Source organism: Neovison vison, chromosome 9, assembly GCF_020171115.1.
Source record: "Neovison vison isolate M4711 chromosome 9, ASM_NN_V1, whole genome shotgun sequence".
Taxonomy (NCBI): Eukaryota; Metazoa; Chordata; class Mammalia; order Carnivora; family Mustelidae; genus Neogale; species Neogale vison.
The window spans coordinates 101,250,141-101,271,430 of NC_058099.1; positions in this window are offsets into that span (position 1 = coordinate 101,250,141).

The window sequence follows — 21,290 nt, forward strand, 5'->3', positions numbered from 1 at the left end:
GGTGAGTGACATTCCATTGTGTATATTCACCCCATCTTCTTTATCCATTCGTCTACTGACATTCGTCTATGGACATTTAGGCAGCTTCCATATCTTGGCTATTATAAATAATGTTGCAATAAACATAGGGGTGTACATATCTTTTCAGATTAGTGTTTTCTTTTTCTTTGGGTAAGTACCCATTATGGGTCAAATGATAATTCTATTTTCAACTTACAGAGGAGCCTCCGTACTGTTTCCCACAGTGGCTGTGCCAGCTTGATTCCCACCAACAGCGCACAAGGCCTCCTTTCTCTCCATGTCCTCACCAACGTTTGTTATTTCTTCTCTTTTTGATCTTAGTCATTCTGACAGGTGTGTGAGGTGATATCTCACTGTGGCGTTGATTTGCATTTCCCTAATGATTAGTGAGACCGACCATCTTTTCATGAGTCTGTTGGCCGTCTAGATCTCTTCTTTGGGAAAATGTCTAATCATCTACTCTGCCCACTTTTTAATCAGATTATCTGGATTTTTTTAGTGTTGGGTCATAGAAATTCTGTACATAAAGAACAGCCATATGAGCCACCAGTTGAATAAAAAACCTCCCTGAGGGTACTGAAGAATGACCCGCGTAGCAGATCCTGGGAGAGGACAGACCAGTGGGGGAACGGTACAGAACTGGGTGTGTTTCCATCTGTGTTGGCCCAGAGCCTGAGCGCAGTCCCCAGTATACACCACAGAATGGATAAAACTCTGACAAAAAAAAAAAAAAAATCTGCAGTTTTACAGGCTTGAGAAATGAGAAGAGTTGAAAGCAATCATGGCAGCTGGAAATGGAAGAAAGGAGACGGTCACAGAGAGCACCCGCATTCTTGGAGTTGCAATCGTGAGGCAGCTGGCAAGCAACTCAGCTAAGGCTAGTGAACGGAGCTGAGGTTTTGGGGTGTGGAGTTTGAGTTCATCCAGGCTCCTCCTATTAAAACAAGTAAAAATCACTCATTTGAGGAGTCACATAAAATCCAGAACCTCAACAAAATATTATTCATAATGTCTGCAAATGCCCCTAAAATCCAAAATTACCAGACATAGAAGGAACAGAAACAACAGACTTCATTTAAAAGGATAAGGCAATCTAAGAAGGGACATTTGTGTCCACCCGGATCTCAAAGTAACAAATGGGGATGGAAAAACCACGGTTACAGCTTTGCTTGAGAACGAGATTGAGCTCCAGGAACGGAAATATGTCTCAGCAATGAAACAGGCAAAGTGGAAATTCTGCAGATGAAAGTTATGACTTACATGCTATGATCATACAAATAACAGCCTCATGGTGGGGAGGTGACGGAAGAAAGTGAGCTTGAAGATGAAGCAACAGAAATTACTCAGTCTGAAGACAGGAAGATAGAAGGACGGGGAAAGTAAACAGACCTTTATTTACATATGAAAAGACATCAGAAATTCTTACATATGTGTAATTGGAATCTCAGAAGGCGAAGAGATAACCAGGCATAAAATATATGTGAAGAAATGTAAGAAAAATTCCAAAATTTGTTGAAGGACATAAAATTTCAGATTCAAGAAACTTTAGCAAAGTCCAAGCAGGAGAAAAAGTAAATGAAACCACTCACAGGAACATTGTAGGCTGACGGCGGCTGTAAATAAAATAGAGAAAATACTGAATAATTTGAAAAGTTGCTGATTCTCATCAGAAATTGTAGAGAGCAAAAGAATGGAACAATACATTAAAATGGTAGAGATTTTAAAAAAGTGTCAATTCAGAATTCTATATCCAGCAAAAATAGAGGCAAAATAAACATATTTTCAGTTAAAAAGAAAAACAAAAATAATTACTCATCAGCAAACCTTTACTACAAAAAATTCCAAAGGAGGTTTCTCAAGCTGAACAGAAAGAGCATCTCATAGAAACTTGGATGTCCAGGAGGGAATAAATGGCAAATATGTAGTAAAATATAAAAGACTATTTGTTCACTTTAAAACAGATATGACTGTTGAATGCAGAAATTTGACATTTTCATTTGCAGTTAATGTCTACACACATAATACGTTCTATAACATAAAGGACACGTGGAGACAGACACTTGTGGTTTCTTACGTGTTAGCAAAGTGGGACCATATTAACTGTAAGTAGACTCTGAAACTTTAGAATGAACATTATTTTTTAAATGCAAGAAGTATCTCTAAAATGTAAATAGGTAATGGAAGTCAAAATTTAAATAAATTTCGGTTACTCTGAAATAACGTACAAAAAGAAGGATACAGAAATAAAAACATAAAACACTAACAGAAACACATAGTCAAATGATAAGCTCAAATCTAACCACATCAAAAATGCATTAAATGTTAAACATTGCAATTAAAAGACAACAATGGGGGGCGCCTGGGTGGCTCAGTGGGTTAAGCTTCTGCCTTCGGCTCAGGTCGTGATCTCAGGGTCCTGGGATCGAGCCCCGCATCGGGCTCTCTGCTCAGCGGGGAGCCTGCTTCCTCCTCTCTCTCTGCCTGCTTCTCTGCCTGCTTGTGATCTCTGTCAGTCAAATAAATAAATTAAATCTTTTAAAAAAGACAACAATGGTCAGACTGGATAAAAATGAGAAATACAGGCACGATGTTTAGCGTCATCTGGTACGATGTCAATGTGACAAACAGAAACAGTATAAATCTGGTAAGGGCACGACTACCACCGTGACAGGCGATATTGTGTGTAATCCTCAAAACAACGCTGGAGAGCAAGAATCGGTATCATCTTGACCTCGTGGATGACCAGTGTCCGAGACAAGTCATTTGCTGTATCAGAAACACAGTATATATCCACGCGGAAATCGAGGTCCATCCAGGGTATAAACCATCACGCAAACACTTGAAAGCATAATTGTGAAGCCCGATTTTGTAGAGCCACCGGAAAGTAGCCATTATAATAGACTTCCGGGAGCTCCAAATGACATTCCCAGTTATTTAACCTAGATAAAGCATCATATATGCGGAAAGTCACGTCTGAAGAAGTGAGCACAGCTGATGTGTTCAGGCTCCAGGATGCCTTCTCGATGGTACAGAACGTGTCATCTTATTTCCTCCATACAAGGTTTTGGTCACCATCCATGAGTCAGACACTATGGTAGGGCTTGAGGCACAGAGAAGAGCAAGAGACCAGGCCAGTGTTTTCATTCTTAAGGAGCCCACCTCCTAACAAAGGAAGAAAGTCTCTCTCCGTGCTCACGGCAGGTCTTCCCTGCGTGTGTAGGCGCGTGTGGTTAGTAGCAGATGCAGCAGAGAAGGTGGGCATAAGCTGGATCCCAAGGGTGTGGGTGGGGCAGAGACGGGCTTAGCATGTCTTCACAGAGAGCGAGAGAGAGAAAGCCAGAGTGGCCAGTACATGGCGGGTGTGGTGTGAGGGAGGGACGGAGCTGGGCACAGAGGGGCTCGGGCATTCGGAGCCTTCCAGGCTATGGTAGGGAGCCCTACTCTACTGTAAGTGCGGTTGGAGCACCACTGAGGTAACAGGAGCAGAAAAGTGACCCCATGGATCTTCTAGCTGTAAACGATCCCTCGGCCATGGAGTAGACGCAGACGGGGAGGCCGGGGAGGAGGCTGTGCACCCCAGGGGACGGACAGGGGTGCCTTGGGACTGGGGGATGTCAAGGACACGGCTAGAAATAGAGAGGTTTCGGAGTGCCTGCTGGAGAGAGGACCCACACAGCCACCAGCGGTTCCTGTGCAGGATGAAGGAAGAGGACAGCCCGGGAGGAGTCCTCTGTAGGGGCTTGCAAAACACGAGAGAAAGAAGTTCTTCTGGGACACAAGGTTGTTTGGTTTTGCCCCGTGGGGTGGTGTGAGTGGGTGGGGAGGAATGAGAGTTAGATTGGAATTTGGGCTTCAGATGCTCACCGGACATTGGAGTGAAGTTGTCCACTCACGAGTCAGACACAGACACGGAGACTTAATCATATGGTCTGAGTCGTCAGCGGGAAGATAGGACGGACATCGACCGACCAGGGCAACAGTCCCGGAGGAAGCAAGGGCCGGCGATCTGTGACTCACAAGTCGCGACTTCATGATTCTTTGACCTTCGAAAGGGTTACACATTCCGTAGAAAGTGGATTTCAGGTTCCGGATTTTGATCTTTTCCCAGGCTGGCGCCGCAGGGGGTGATCCCTTCCCAGGACGCGGGGCATCGGGAACCAGCCGCAGTGCCCGGGCAGCCTCGCCGCCCCAGGGTACACGAGCCAGGCACTCGCACCCGTTCGGCTTTCCACTTTGAGGACAGTATTCAGCAGATTACGGGAGACGGTCGACACTTTGCTACGAAAGAGGCTTCGTGTTACACGATTTGCCCAACTGTAGGCTAACGTGAGGGCTCGTCTGAGGCCGGTGAGGTTGACCTATCGCGTTCAGAGGTCAGGCGTGTTAGTGATATTTCCAACTAACGATGGACTTATCAGGACACAAGCCCCCTGTGGATCGAGGAGGATCTGTAGACGGAAGACAGGAATTCTCTTGCCATCAATTCTCAACCAGCACTGACCATGGCTCCAAATGGCGATCTTGAACGAGCTGTTTTATAAGATTCCTTCTGCTCATAGTCTACTGATTAAACAAGGTCCTGAAGAGCATTTTCCTATTTCAAGTAAATAATTAAGCCGTAAGCACCATGTTTTAGGTGTCTGGTTACTGGATTGAGACAAAGAGAGAAACGATCGCTTACAGCGTGGCTGGTGAGAGATGATTTCCTTCCAGTTATTCCTGCAGAACCGGCTGTGTTAGCGAGCTCCGTCCTCCACACGAAGCCGCCCAACTCTGTGACCGTGTGGGGGAGGCCAGGGAAGCCTTCACTGTTTGCTCGGGTTTGAGCAGACCTTCACTGATACACGCAGATTTTCATGCAGATTCGCTGAGTGTTGGCAAATGTGCGCCCCCATGACCGCCTCCCCACAGACAACATAAACCTCCCCACCCTCCCCCACAGTCCAGGCTTCACCCTGTAGGGCACTGGTGTCCTGACATCTACGCCCACCCATGACGATGGCCTGTTCTGCACCTTTGTATTAAGGGAAACACACAGTGAGTACTCTGCCTTTGGCTTCTTTTCTGTTTTGGAGATTGATGTGTGCCGTGTGTCCCAGTAGTTCGTTATTTTATTTAATCGTTTAGCGGGTGCTGCACTGCGTGGCCACACTGGTCTGTCTATCTGTGTAATTTGGTTTTATGCTTTGTGAGGGCAGATCTGTTCGCATTCTGTCCCTAATTTGGGGCTTTTCTGAGGTGTCAATAAAAAACCCAAGGTGTTCACTAAGCTCCTCGATCTAAGTAGGACCAAGACCCCAAATTCTGTCTCAGCTTCAGCAGAGAAAGCTCTGTTGCTCAGTCAGGTTTCCTGATGTCACGTGCTGGTCTCGTGACATTCCCCCCGTGACTGCATTTCTGGGGGACATAGAGGACCTGGGGGGGCTGCGTGCAGATTGGGGGTTTGTTGTTCTGTGGCTGCCCAATTCCAGCTGCTCCGAGAGGCCCTCCCTCAGGCCTCCGACACCTGCAGGCAGCAAGACCCCAGGTCCCCGTGTGAGTTCTCACAAGCTCGAGCCAAGCAGACTGGACAGGGCCGTCCAGGAAAAAGCCATCGATGGGTCCCACCCACTCCGCAGGTTCTGCGTCTCAGGGTCAAATCCACTCCAGCTTCCTCCTGCCTTCAAACAGGCACTTTGTACGTTGCTTCTAGGGCTTATCACTGTGATCAGCAAGAGGGCTAACTGCCACGACTGGAAATGGAATTCTTTCGGTTAATTTTCACCCCCGCTATCTGCACCGCCCAGATTCCCTTCACGGAAGGACCTGCCGTGCGTCCATGGGAGGCGGCCAGCAGCTCCTACGGGGTCTTCCTCAGCCGTGCCCCCTGCGACCCCAGCGTCCGGGGCAGCACAGATCCCCTGACCAGGCTGGGCAGGAAAAGGAACATAGAGGACGCGGATGGGCCACTCAGGCTCCAGCTCCCCTCGGACCGCCCAGGGCTCTGCAGGAGCCGCATGGCCGTCCGACACCTCGACCCGTCCCGTCCTGCTCTGCCCTTCCTTCCACAGACACTGATTCCCCGAAAACGCCCTGTGCCGCCAGCTTGTGTCAGCGTCTGGGTCTGGACCTTCCAGCCCGAGACACAAACCCCTGCCCCTCCTCGCCCTGTTCCTTTCCTTCACTTTCCTTCCAGAACCATCCAGTCCGAAGTCAGTGCACAGAGTCGGGCGAGTGTCCTCTGGCTGGGTGGGGCGGGGGGACACAACGGCCAGATCAAGTCCCGGAGCTCTGAGGGGTCAGAAGGGCCTCTGTGGGTGGGGAGCCTCGTGCGGAGGCCACAGACCCCTCGGGGTGGGACAGCAGCCAACGCGGGACCGCCCAGAGTGGGCGTCAGACCCCAGGACGGTGAGGACTTGCCCGTGGGGGTGGGGTCGGGGGCGAGGGCGGGGCTTGGAACACAGACAAGGGAGAGAGTCCAGGAGGGAGGGGGGTGCTACAGGCTGAGCCAGGTCCCACCCCCACCCCAGTTCCAATGGTCAAGTCCTGACCTCCAGTTCCTCATAGTGGGACGGTCTTTGGAGTTAGGGTTTTTGAAAAGGTCATGAAGCTAAAAGGAGGTCATGAGGACGGTCCTGATCCGATCTGACCAGCGTCCTGAGAAGCGATTAGGGCCCAGATGTGCCCAAAGGGAAGACCTTGGGAACGCACAGGTGGGAGAGAGACGGCCGTGCAGAAGCCCAGGGCGGAGGCTTCGGGAGAAACCCGCGCTGCCAGTGCTAGATCGTAGACGTCCAGCCTCCAGAGCCACGAAACGGTCCATCCCTGTGGTTCAAGCCCCCCAGGCCGTGGCCCTCTGTGTTGGCAGCCCTCGCCGGCCCGTTCAGTGGGTGACTTCATGGGGTGAGGAGACGGAGCACACCGGCCAGAAAGGCAGCGGGAGACAGGTGTACGCAGTGAGCTTGTCCGCGGAGGTACGGATAATGGCAGCCCAGATGCCCCCTGTCAGCAAAGGGGTTCAAAGGGAGAAAATGAGAATGAAGCCTCTGGTTTTCCACTGGACTTGGGGGTATCGGGACAAACCCATGGTGATCCGTACCCAGGTCAGGAGACAGACGACAGTGAGGGAGAGACACGGAGATACAGGACAGAAACGATGGTCAGATCAAGAATTGACCTCTGGAGGGAAGGTGATGGACCCAGAGACGGCGATGGCAGGTCGGCAGGGAGACACCTACACAGACACGTCCACGCACACACAAACAGCGGGACAGGCGCGCGCCCCTGGAAACCCGACAGGCCTTCGCAGGTGGATGTCGGGTTCGGAGCCAAGACGGCTTCGCTGCGGCGATGGCAGCCTGCCGAATCGAGAACCGCTCGTTGGAGGCATCGGTAGTGACAAGCACACTGGGGAAGTTAGGAGGGAAAATGGCATCACACCAGTGTTGCAAGCGGAATCGTATATGCCTCCAAATACAACTCGGGAGACCCCCAGCGGGCGTCAACGAGCCACACACTGTGCACGCTTGCCCCAGACGAGAGCGGCGGCAACTACAACATACACGGGAGCAGGTTACAAAGGGCGACAGTTCCGCAGCCTGGAACAATGGCTTTAAAGTTTCCACGGCGCGCCGTGTGTTTGCGTGTGCACAAGCATACGTGTGTGTGTGCGCGTGTGCATGGACGCCAGGAGGCGGGAATGTGAGGCTTCCCAGGGACGGCACTGCCTGCCTTTCTCTCTAGAAAAAAAATATTATATGTATGTATGTATGTATGTATGTATATGGGTTATTATGTTAAGTAAGTAAGTATACACACATATATATAATCGTAAAAACTGGCAATGACCGTTTTGCGCATCTGAACACCAACTTTCAGGACCCGCTCACTCTCCTGAGCCGCACGGATCCCCTGGGGAAGGGGGACCAAATTTGCTCTGGCCTCACCTCCCACACATGTGAAGGCAAAGCCTAAAATGAGGAGTATCTCCTCGAGGGAAACGCTTTCTTGCGATTCTCAACAGAACTCATCCACTAGGTGTGTTAATTCCTCCCTTCTCAATTAGAAGGCAGAAGTGATCAGAATGGATTTTTTTTTACGTGGGCTCCATGTCCAGTGTAGGGCGTGAACTCACAACCTGAGCTCAAGAGTCACATGCTCTACCTACCGAGCCAGCCGGGGGCCCCCAGCATGGACTTTTTAAAAAAGACTAGAGCTCAGTATATACCATCTTCAAGAAACTCACTTCAAATCTCGTCGCACGGTATGTGAGAGTGAAAGGATGGAAAATGCATGACACGCAAACACTAAGAGGCGGAAGGCAGGGGTGTCTCTGTTAGTATCCGACCAAGTAGCTTCGGAGCAAAGAAAATTACCGAGGGTGAAGAGAACCGTTCCATGATGACAAAAGAACAATTCACCAAGAAGACGCGACAGCCCCAAAGGAGTGTGCGCCGAACCACAGAGCGTCCGCGCACACGGAGTAGAGACTGACAGACCCGCACACGTGAACTCACAAACGCTCACCGCGACTGGGACTTCAGGACGCGCCCTCGGTGTGAGCACCGTGTCTGGCCGGAGGTCAAGGCCGCAGAAGACCTGGATGACTGCATCACCAGGGGACCTAACTCATGCTTGCAAGGGGTTTTCCCCAACGCTAGCAGGACACACGTTCTTGCCGAGGAGACACGGAACATCTATTTACATAGACCATATTCTGAACATAATAAAAAAACAAAAACAAAAACAAAACAACAAAATAGACCATATTCTGGTCCATAAAACAAAATTTAATGAATTTATGTTTTTTGGCCATAATGGAATTAAACCAGAGACAAACAGCAGAAAGATCATCTCCAAACTTTAAAGAGGTTAAATCATGTATTTCTAACTAATCCAAAGAGAAAGTCTAATGGGACATTGGAATATGCATTGAGTTGAATGAAAATAAAATTAAAACATGAAATATCTGTGGGATGTAGCCAAAGCAGCAAACACAGGGAAAGTTACGGCACTAAATACCATTTTATATAAATCCTTCTATTACAAATACTGAACACTTCTGCCCGAGGCCTTGCTTTCTCACATTTGCAGGGAAGGGAGACGTTCGTAAGGTTAACCGAGGAGGTCGCCGGAATTTGTTATCTGCTTCATGCGATGCTCAAGGGTGTGGAGAGAGTGCCCTCGGCTCAGCACGCCTGCCGGACCATGGCTGCGGTCGCTAGCGCAGACCGTCTGGACCCTGACAGGGCACCACTCACTGGGACGGCGGGACGCGCACAGACGGGCTGTCCGAGCCCAGAGCCTAGAACTGAGAACTCGGGAGGCACCAGGGCCCGTGTCAGCTGCGCCAGGCCGTGCTGTTGGCATGAACGTGCCCGTCTCGATATCAGCTTCCCCTTCGCATCCCCATTTCCCCCTTCGAACATCAACGTCCACTTTCCCAAGATCGATTTTCTCGTCGTCCTTCCCTGTCCTGATTCTATGCAAGAGAAAAACTCTTCCCCATGTTCACGCTGTGCAGAGAGCAGGTCCCATCCTCAACGCACACCTGTGGTCCGGCAGACGGGGAAGCTGCGTCACTCTTCGCACGTGGGGTCACTCCAGCCCTGACCCAGTGAGCCCTTGTCAAGGTCCCCACTCAGATGCCCTCGTGATTTCCACGTCCCACCTAAAGCCACGGGCCTGAGAATGCCCCAAGGAGGCAGAATCCCAGGTACTTCTCAGCCTCCGTCACCAGACTGTCCCCCGAACGAGGTTTTCTCCCTCTCCTGGGACGCTCCAGGGTCCAGCTGGTCTTGCCTCGCGTGCGCTGTGTCGTCCCAGTGGGTGTGGGTGTCCTGGACAGGCCTGCTTCACAGCAGACCCACCCAAGTTCAAACCTTTGTCTCAGCACGCACTTTGCACCTTTGGGAGAACCTCTTACCCTCTGCTCCCAAAGGTCAGTCGGGCACGGCCTCCTCCCTGTGTTGCTTTGGGGACCAGATGGTTAGCGTAGAGCCCGGACTGCGGGAGCCCAGCTCCTCCTCCCAGGCTCGAACACAGACCCCTCGAGAGCTAACGAGCGCTCGCCCAGGAGGGCGGTTCATGCGGGAGGTCAGGGACGGGCGGTGTCTGTTTCCCCCCGTGGCTCACCAGGTTCAAGTTCACCTTCTGGAACCGCTCAGAAGACCGTGTGCTAGGGTAACCCTAGGCTGTCGAGACCGCAGCGCCCTTGCCAGTGGGCGGCAGGTTGTCGGTTAATAGCTAGGATGCGGGCATGAAGCAGGATGGTCTGGGTGAACCCGCAGAGTCCGCGCCGGCTTGCAGGAGCGGTCGGAACAAAGGCCGGCTGTGAACCCCAGCCTCCCTCCCATCTTGGGAAAGCTCCGCCGGGTTCCAGCGACCGGCGGCCAGAGCTAACTTCTCTGCACGCGAGAAGCTCCCATCTGCGCACCTGGGACTGTCGCACCTGCGGGAGAAGAGCCCTTTCCAGTCCTCCGAGTCAGTAAACAAACAGCCCCCACGGGGTGTGAAAACAAAGTGGCCAACGGGTCGGCCCCCTCAGGAGTCCACGTAGCTGCCGTCCTGGGCCACCTCCAGGCAGGGCCCCCCTTACATCACAGGGATGAGCATAATGAGCGTTGGGGAGTCATTAGCGGATGACACACCGCCCCCGAGGGAGGACGGGGCAACAGCAGAACAACAAAGCCCCGGAGGATTTCGAAACGTGGCTTTGTAAGCTTCACGGGGCGACAAGCCGAGCCAGAAGCGCTCCGAGGCGGGCGCCGGACCCGAGCCAGCTCTCTGATGCCGGGGCCAGCGGGCGCACGGCGTGGGGAGTGCACACAGCAGCTCTTCTCTCAGCGGGAGCCGCTGCTGCCCCTGGGGAGCAGAACTAATTAGAGCGGAGAGGAAAGTCCGCAGGGAATTCGAGAGTCCTCCTCCCCTGGCTGTCGCGGCACGACCCTCCCCCAGCGACGCAGCGCCCTCCCCGTCCACGCCAGGCTACCCGTGGCACTTCCTTCTGTGGCCTCAGATAGCCCCGCGGAGCCCCTGCTGCCTGTTTCCAGAGTGTGTCCTGTGGTATCCGTGCCCAGGGGGGCCGTGGGAGGAGCCGCTGTTCCCACAGACTCACAGGGAGCACCAGCAGGGACCACCGTCTAAGGGACACGGGGCAGAAGGGACACAGCTCTTCCTGCAGGGGCTTCTGCCAAGAACAGCGGAGGACCCAGAGCCGTCCCTCCGGGGAAAAGCCTTCTAGCACCCCCCGTGGTCATGGCGAATGGCCCAGGCCACCGGAGCCACCGCGGCCTGCCCCCACCCTGCGAATGAAGGCCGTAAAAGGAGCAGGGCTGTAGGGGTGGGGGGAGGCAGGGGAGGTAAGTAGGTGAGGGGGCCACAAGGAAACGCCGCCAAGGTCTCCAGCGTGGGCATCTCGCTGCCCCGCGTCCCAAGGGGACTCGCACATGGCCCATGGGGCCTCCCCAAGGCTCGCGGAAGCCGGCGGTCGGTCATGGCTTCGCAGAGGCCCGCCGAGACGCTCATTGTCTTATCCAGACAAAAGGCTCTCGCGGGAGCTGCACGCAGACAAGAGTGGCCGCCGTAGCCGCGACGTCCCTCGAGGTGTAAGGGACGCCTCGTGACCCGAAGCCGCGCGTTCCGCGACGGTCACACGGATCAGGTGAGACCTGGGCTCCCGCGGGACCACGCGCTGTCTCTCCGTCGGCAGACTGGGTGCGCACCTGCCCAGCCGGCGACGGTCGGGTCACGGGCGGAGGGCGTCTCGGCGCTGTCCCAGCCCACACCGCGGGAGGACACACCTGCCGCGGCCGTCAGAGGGCCCGCCCCAAACCCAAGGACCTGGCCTCTTGGGCCACCTGTGGGATGAGGCCCGCACGGTGTCAGCCTTACCCTGCTCTTGCGGCGGAGACGGCCACGGAGCAGAACACACAGAACAGGGTGAGTCCGAGAAACGCCCACAAAGGAAAGATCTGCCTCCGTCTGTTCAACACGTTTAGATCTTCATACCCGCCAGAATCCGCTTGTAAATGCTCTGGACCCCGGGGCTGTTTCCCCATCTGGGCCACGGGATTCAAGCCACTGACCTCGTGCCAATGTGTGCGTTCCGTGAAGGGCTCGGAGAAGCAATCACTCGGCCCCAATTTGAACCATTGTCCTTGATGCCAACCAGACTCCGAAGTCACTCCATGTGTTAACAATTTACTCAGAAAACAGAGAAACATCAACCGAAGTCGTGTTTGCTGATTGCTGGACCGATCACTAGTTCTGTAGGACGGGCTCTGTGCTCTCGAACCAGCCCCAGGAGACTATTTCTGGGTTTCCCCAACACGACACATACTTTAAGTTAGAGGGAGGCTTGAATTGTACAAACCATCAAGTACCTTATCCCCGACTTTGGACAAACGGAAGGACTGTCGGTGAATTGTGACCACACAGGCTGCCATGGGGAGCCCGTTAGGCTTCCAGACAGCCCATGGGGGATGGTCCGTATGAACGCGTCATGGTCTACGTTGCACGTGATACTCCACGTTACTGGACTGAGCAGACTTCGTCACGGGGGAAGCAGAGTCACCGTTCTAGGCTTGCGGACCGGTTTCACCGCTTCACCTCTGCCGTGGTAACAGAAGCAGCCACAGCAGTCTGCAAAGACGCCGACGTGGTCGGACCGGATAAAAACCGTGCTGCTTCACGAAAGAAGTGGCGAACCCAGGGCCGGAGTTTGCCCATCCCTGACGTATGTCGCGTCAGACCTCATACTCCCCGCACCCCGCACACCGCGTGCCAAGACGTTCCCTGTATGTGGGCCGAACGGCCAGAAACGGTACGTAGATTCACTCCCTGAACAGCAGGTGTTTCTAGGAGGCGTTTGAGACCGTGAGTAACACGGGAAAAATACACCAGTGGAATTCTCAAAACACCGCACTGAGTGTCAATAATTGAAAAGTGAATGTGGAGAGGCTCCTCGAACCTGCCGCGCTCTCCTGTCCCAGCCTGCAGGACTCTGTCCCGAGCCTCCAGCGAGCCCCGTTTCCTCCCGGGATCCTCTGTGGCTGGAGCCGCCGTCCCGGTCCCACGTCCTAAGCGTGCTGCAGGGGAATCTGGGCAGACCCCGCCTCGCTGCTTGGATTTCTCGGCAACTCAGAGCACAGATGCTCTGCTGAGTCTTGGGTACAGCTTTCCCGCCACTTTGTGGGAACATAACCGCTTCCACCCCGTACCCTGATGGACTATCTTGCAGCAGCCTCCTCGGTGTGGGGCTGCGTTTTCAGGTGATGGAGTCCCCCGTGCTTTCCCCTTCCTCAGAGGTATCTCGGGGGTCCGCATCTTGAAGGTCTGAGTCCGGGTGGGTGTCCGGTGAGCGCCACCGTCCTCTGTGGAAGCTCTATTTCCTGGTGATAGTTCAGGGCTAGTCGTCCGTGGTTCTCCCTCCACACCGACTCTTAAAGCCCCCAGTGAAGAGGCTGTGTGACCGTGTATGTGCCCGCAGAGAAGAGAAGTAAAATGTCCCCAGAGCCATGGTCATGACTGTGTGCGCAAGCAGGAAGAAATACGAAAAGATCTCAAAAATTAAAAATGACAGAGGACCGTCGGGCAGCTTTTAAAGTGGACCTAAGCTTCACGAGTGATCGGAAGCTCTAAAGAAATGTGAGCTCGGACGAGGACAGGATAATGCCTTCAGCTGCAGGGCAAGGAGGAGACATTGCCAAGAAGAGAGGAACTGGGGTCCCAGAAATCAAGAGCACAACACAACCTGATGTGTCAGCTGAGTGGGAGGCGGGCGTAGTTGATTGTAAATGTGAGCCCTTCAATGAAAGTACTGTGGCCGTGAATTACATTTTATATATGCTACATGTAATTATGTAATTGTATTAATAAGGTGACCATATGTAAAGACGGCCACAGTCCCTCCGTGTGTGTGGAGGGTTCCAGGAATCCAAGGAGACAGTGGGGATGCCCGTGCCGCCCTAGCGAGCCGAGGGGAGAGAAGCCAATCATAAGAGAGCAAGTGTGGGGCCCGGTGGTCCCCCAACCAGGGCACAAACGAACAGGGGAGCATTGGTGGTTGAACAAAACTCAAGGAGAACAGGGAGGTGCAGGTGGGGCGACTGTCCCCGCCCAGGGTAGCTGCTGTGCGCATCGTGTCTCTGTCTGCTGGGCTGGGGCTACCACGTCCCAGGACAAACACTCATTCAACTCCGAAGGTGCAGACCACTGCCGAGCACCGGAGCCGTTATCAGGAGGCCTTTCACAAAGGGTTCCCAGGGGCATGTCTCGGGCAAAGCAGCGTGACTGTGGGGGTCTAAAACCAGGTCATGGGGGCACCTGGGTGGCTCAGTGGGTTAAGTCTCTGCCTTCAGCAGGTCATGATCTCAGGGTCCGGGGATCGAGGCCCGCATCGGGCTCTCTGCTCAGCGAGGAACCTGCTTCCTCCTCTCTCTCTCTCTGCCTGCCTCTCTGCCTACTTGTGATCTCTGTCTGTCAAATAAATAAATAAAATCTTTAAAAAAAAGAACAAAGACGGGTCATGAGCGGCACGTGAAACCTGGGGGTGAAGCCTGGAAGGGACGAGTACAGACGGGGATGTGTGGGGCATGTGGGGACAGTCTTTAAATTTGTGACAAGCTGTCCTCTGGAACGGGGATTTAATCCCGTTTCGTGAGCCACCAGCAGGACTTCTACTTCAATAAAGAGCTGACAGTGGAGGAGACCTGAGTGAAGACAGTTCCCGCCGGAGGAGCTGACACAGCGTGTTACGCCGTGTGGAACCGAGCGCTCCCCTCTCCGGGGGTTTCGGTGGAGGAAGTCATTGGAGCTCCTGCCCTAGCCCTTCTCTAAACACCGTAAGACCTTGGGCAAGTCATTTATATCCTGCTGCTGTGATGTGTGTCCAGGTCATTGCAAATAATACATGGAAAGTGTTTCCCCAACGTAGAGACGCAACCGTGTAGGGCGTTTTGTGGAATTAAGAGTCGTTGCATCGATTTGCTCCAGTTAAAGGTCCCTTTCAATCTCCAGATTCTACGACTTCCACGGCAGGCGAAGCTCAGCCGCCGTCCCTCCCAGGTGGAATGGTCACATCTTCCAGGACATGGAGCCCAAGTAGCCCCCGTGTTTCTGCTTCCCATCTGCGAGTCACGCACAGACACGGAACCTCAGCAGTGTGGCCACCTCTGGCATGAAGAGGGACTTAGGACATTCAGTCATCCCTCGAAGATTCACTCCCAAAAAGATAGGTAAGGGGACTTCAGGAGTCCGCTGGCCTCCCCACTTACTCCACTCCGCATTCCTCAAAGGTTTCCAGAGGTCCCAGAGTCTTGAGAGCTCCACCTGCCTCGGACTCCAGAATTGGTATGTTCTGGAAAGCCCTGATGAGGTTGTACAACCAACCGATGCCTTGATTTCTTCTTCTCTAAGGGAAGGTGGCTACCTCTGCCCTTCCCACCTCCTTGCGCTGTTATGGGGGATCAAGTGATTCAATAATAAAAATATTCTTTAATTTAGTCATCACTGAAGAGCTTCCAAAATCCCCCATGCTCCTGTAATAAAGCACTTCCTGAACATTAACTTCTAATTCTCAAATATCTCTGTTATGTTTAATTTGATGTATTAACTTGACTGGAACACAGGGTGTCCAGCCATTTGGTCAAAGATTGCTGTTTGTGTTTGTGTGAGAGCATTGTGAACTGGTTTAGCATTTAAATCGGTAGACTGAGTAAAGTAGATCCCCCGCCCCAGTGTGGGTGGGCCTCGTCTGAGCAGTCGAAGGCGTGACTGAAACAAAAATGCTGACCCACTCCCAAGGAAGAAGGAGCGCCTCCTGCCTGCTGCCTTTAAACTGAAGCGTCAGCTCGTTCTTGCTTTCACACCTGAACTGAGACACCAGCTCTTCCCGAGTCTTAGGCCGGCACACTCTGCACTAGAACTAACCCTTCGGCTCTTCTGGGTCTCCCGCTACTAACTCATCCCGGAGTCTTGGGACCCATCAGCCTCCATCATTATGTGGTCCAATTCCTTCTAACCAACCCCGTTACGTGAGTGTGTTCACACACGTGCCCTCCTGAATATATTTATTTAACCAATTGAGTTAAAGTCATGACTCTGACCGAAGTCACGGTTCTGACTTCGGACAGTTCCACATACAGCGGCACGTCCCTCCCTTCGTGTATGTGGACATTTCCCACCTGAGTAATTCCAGGAGGTACATTTCTATAGCTTAAGCGGTCCTAATACTTCCATTTCGACACAAATAGGGACCCAGTCCACGATCGGTGTATGCAAGTGTCCACTTCCTCACGCCCTGCGGACGTAGGACACCATCGCTCACTCCCATCAATCAATCGTTTGATCTCATTATTAGTTACTGGGAAGCTGGGGCTTCTTTTCCGATACTGCTCGGCATCTTGGTTTTCTTCTCTGTTCATTTCCTTGGTCTATTTTGGAACTACCTGCGGCCTGTCTCATTCATTGGAGTATTTTATTTATTGTTCCAATATGTTCTCCAAACTCGTCAGAGGTCTGGCATTCGTCACAGAGTCGCTTACTAATTAACAGTGTATCGTTCACAAAATCCAGTCCCTGACCCTTGCCCTCACGCTTACAACTCTGCACCGTGCTCAGAAAGACTCTTTCCACAGGAGTACTATGAAAAGTATCTACACTTTCTGCTGCTCATCATTACATTTTAGTGCTTGAATCTTTCTGAAATTTATTTACAACTTGGCAGAGAGATCTAACTTGTTTCGTTTGGATTGCCAGTTTTCTCAAATGTCCGTATTTTCCACATTCAATTGAAATACGACTGTTATCATCCACCAGATTTCTACATTTACTTTTTTTTGAATTTTTGGAATCTATTCTATTGATCCTTTGGTCTCTACCCCACTGTCCTGATTAGTATTAACTTTGGATTTTGACATTTGGGGAACTTTAAAAACTCTAATTCTCTATCAAGGATAGTAAAGGAGGGACTGTGCACCCTTCCCATTTCTCCCAGGGTGACTCTTACATAATTACGGTGCAAGAGTGGAACGAGGAGGTCCTCATCGTCCAGCGTGTGTCCCTCCAAGCCGTGCTATCACAGATCACAAATCTGCGTGACGACAACCACAGTCAGGATACAACAATATCCCGTTATCAGAAAGGTCTTGCCTGTGTGACCCTTTGTAGTCACCCCACCCTTCCCCCAGCATCCCTAACCCTTGGCAACCGCTAATCTGTCTTCCACCTCTGTAATTTTGTTTTCCAAGAACGGTGTGTAAGTGGACCATACAGTCTGTGGCCTTTGGTGTTGGCTTTTCTGCTCCACGTCATGACCTTAAGACCCACCGAAGCTGCTGTGTGCACCCCAGTCCGCTCCACGTGCGGCGTGTCAGTGTCGACCGGACCATTCCTCCGTTCAGGGGCACTGGGGCTGTTCCGCTCTGGGGCTATTACGAACGGAGCTGCCAGGACAATTGTTTACAGGTTTTTCTGTGGATGTGAGTTTTCACTGATCTGAGATAAACCTTCAAGAGTACCGCTGCTGGGGTGTGTAGCGAGTGTATGATTTAGCTTTTTAAGAGACTGCGGTTCTTTGCCAGAGTAGCTGTACCATTTTACAACCCACCAGCAATGGAGCGAGCCAGTTTCTCTGCTTCCTCACCGATTTTGGGATTTTCACTATGTTTTCTTAATTTTACTTCTTCTAAAAAATGTTTAATGATACTGAATCGAGGTCTTAATTTGTATTTCCTTAATGCAAACTAAGCTTGTGATATTGAATTTTTTTTAAGTGGTTTTTGGCCATTTACATATTCTCTTCATGCTTTTTGCTCATTTTATAATCAGATTTTTTTTTTTTACTTTGATTTCTGAGAACTATTTTAGATAGGAGCCCTTTGTCAGATATGTGGTTTACAAAATTTTTCCCCCTTTCCTTTCCATGTTCTTAGCAAGGTATGTTGTAGAACAAAAGTTCTAATCGCTGATGAAGTCCCCTTCACGATTTTTTAAAAATATGGAACATGCTTTAGATATCATAACTAAAAACTGTTCACCAAGCCCTAGGTCCCGATTTTTTCCTCTATTTCTTTTCTAAAAACATTATGTTTTCTTTTTAAATCTGTGCTCAATTTTGCATGAGTTTTTGCATGATGTGTGAAATACAAGTGGGCGTTCTTTCTGGGTATTTTTGCCTGTGGCATCCAATTCAACACTCTCTGTTGAAAAAATGATCTTTCACTACTTGGTCAAAAATTAGTGGCCATCGTCACAGAGGTACTTAGGAGCTCACGGTTTTGTCCACTGATCTCCGTGCTACCCTTCTTCCTCCTCTGGCACAGCCTAACTTCCTGCGGCTACGTAGTCAGTCTTGAATTGGGTAGAACGGTGGCTCCCGCTTCTTTTTCACAGTTGCTTGATCTCTCCGTTTCCTTTGCCTTTCTGTACAGATTTTAGAACCTTGTTGTCTATGTCTACCGAAACCCTTCAGAGATTTTACAGGAACAGTGTTAAATCTGTCTGTCAGTCTGGGGAGAATGAAACCCTTCCTATGCTGTGTCTCCCGGTCTCTGAATGCAGACCGTCTCTCTGCTTACTGAGGTATTCAAGGAGAACTTCACCAACACTCGAGTCCCGTCCCTGTTTTCTTAGACCGACGCCCACCTGTTTCATTATTCATGGAGACGGCACATTGCATGGTTCTTAAAACTTCAGTTCCCTCAGGTCCGTTGCTAATAGACAGAAGTGAAGCTGATCTTTTGTACGCTGACCTTCGACCCTGCAACCTTGAGTTCTGAGAGTTTGGGGACTTCGGATTTTTTCTTGTTTACTGTGTTTTCCTTGGTACTTCTTACACAGACCGTCATGTCATCTGCCCGCAGGAGCAGTTGTAGACCCTTCTTTCTGGCCTAGATGACTGTTGTTTCCCTCCTCACATGGTAACATTGCCCTGAATTTCCAGTACGATGCTCAGGAACCGCGGGGAGACTGGACCTCTTTGCCTTGTTTCCAATCGTGGTGGGGAAATTCCTCTGTTATGGGTGATTTTAGCTGTGGGGTTTTGCACGTATTCTTTACCAAGGTAAGGAAGTTTCCCTGCACTCCTAGTTTTCTGAGAGCTTTCTCTGCATAAGGGAGTGCTGAGTTTTTCAAACGCTCTTTTTCTTCAGTTGCTATAATCGTGTGACCTTTCTTCTTTAGCATGGGACTCTAGTGGATTACCTTGAGGGGCTCTTATACACAAGCGTTCTAGTGTACTTTGGACACTGGTTCTTTCTGCATGATGGTGAATTCTATTTGTCAATATTAAGAATCTTTTATCTTTGTGAAGATAATGCTCCAGGTTTCCCTCCTTTTTTGTACTATGTTGGTCTTATCTTGCTACTCCAGTAATATGTGCTTTGCAGAATGAGGTGAAACTGTTTCCTTCTCTTTTATCTGCTAGAAGGTATTCTGTAGAATGTGTGATAATTCTTCTTTAAATACCTGGTAAAATTCTCCAGTGAAACCATCTGGGTCTGGAGATTTCTTTTTCAGGAGCTTTTTAAATTACAATTTAATTGTCTTAATTGTTAAATGGCTTCAAATGATCTATTTCATGTGAGGTGAACTGTGGTCGTTGATCTTCTAAGGAACTGGTCCGTCTCGTGCGAAGTATCCAATCTGTGGGTCGGCCAACGTTCATGTGCTCCCTTCTTTTCCATCCGGTGTTGTAGGGTCTGCCATGTTGTCTTCTGTTTCATCCCCGATATCAATAGTTTGTGTCACCCCTTTTTCCTTAGTCTGTGAGGCCAGACACTTGTCAATCTCATTGACCTCTGCAAGGCACCAGTGTCCTGTTTCTCTGATGTTCTGTATTGTTCTATTCACAATTTCATCGATTTCTGCTCTTCTCTGTATAATTTCCTTCTTTTTTCCAGCGTTCGGTTTGTTCTGCTCTGTATTTTCTGGTCTCTTACAACGGGAGCCTCTATCACCCATCGGAGAATTTATTCTTTCTTGCTGCAGACTTTTGGTGCCGTGATTTTCCCTCCTGCTCTGCTCCTGTCCTCCACGTGTTGGTAAGATTGTTTTCACTCTCATCTAGTTCCGTGTTTTTGTTTTTGTTTTTCTTGTTCCTCTGAGACTCCTGCTTTGACCCTCAGGTTACTCGGAAGAGGGTTGTTGAGGTTCCAGCAGTTTCTCTCAACACGCGGAGAAAACGATCTCCAGAGGATTGTTTTCCACTTATGTTTCTGTGAGTTCCTTCGTCTTACCGTGCTCAGAGGACACACACTGCAGAACCCCAGTTCTTTTAGATCTGCTGGGTGTACGTCATGGTCTAGGCTGCTGTCCACCTTGGTGCCTGCTCCGTGGGCTCTTGAAAAGAGACAGCTCCACCGCGGCTGGGGCTGTCCCCTGTGCGCTGGTGAGGTCCTGGCTGTGCGTGATGTTCCGAGTTCCGTACATTTCCTGTTTTCCTATCTCGTTGGTCTTCAGCTGGAGAGAACAGTGTACATACAAGTCCCCAGTGTGAACTGTCTTTCTCCTTCCCGTTTTATCCACGTCTGATGAACGTACTTGCTAGCCCTTTGGTTCATTCATCCTTGGAACAGCTGTTTCCTTGTGGATAGACTCTGTCACCATATGTAATGTTTCTTCCCGGCACTGGCAATAACCTTTGCTCCAAAGTTGACTTTATCTGATATTAATAGGGGCACTCTAGCTCTCTACTGATCGATATGTGTACGGTGTATCTTCTCCATCTTTTTGTTTTCCACTGATGAGTATCATTATAGCCGAGTGAGTTTTTGTCGGCAATACGTAGTTGAGTCATGTTTTTTTAAAATCCATTCTGTCGATCTATGCCTTTTGATTGGTACTTTTAGAACATTTATCTTAATTTAACCATTGATACATTAAGGCTTGTCTGCCATTTTATTTATTTTTATTTTTAAAGATTTTATTTATTTATTTGTCAGAGAGAGAGAACACAAGCAGGCAGAGAGGCAGGCAGAGGGAGAGGGAAGCAGGCTCCCTGCTGAGCAGAGAGCCCGACATGGGTCTCGATCCCAGGACCTCGAGATCGTGATCCAAACCGAAGGCAAATGCTTAACCCACTGAGCCACCCAGGCGTCCCTGCCATTTTATTTTTCAAGTTTGTCTTCCCTTTTTGAATTTCTGTTTCCTTTTTCCTGCCTTTGTTGGGTTTCCTCATCTTTCCTAGAATTCATCTCTAGTTACAGGAATTTTGGCTTTATCTCTTTAGGTTGCTTTTGTAGTGATTGCTCTAGACATGGTATTTTATATTCAAAATGTGTAAAGTCTAT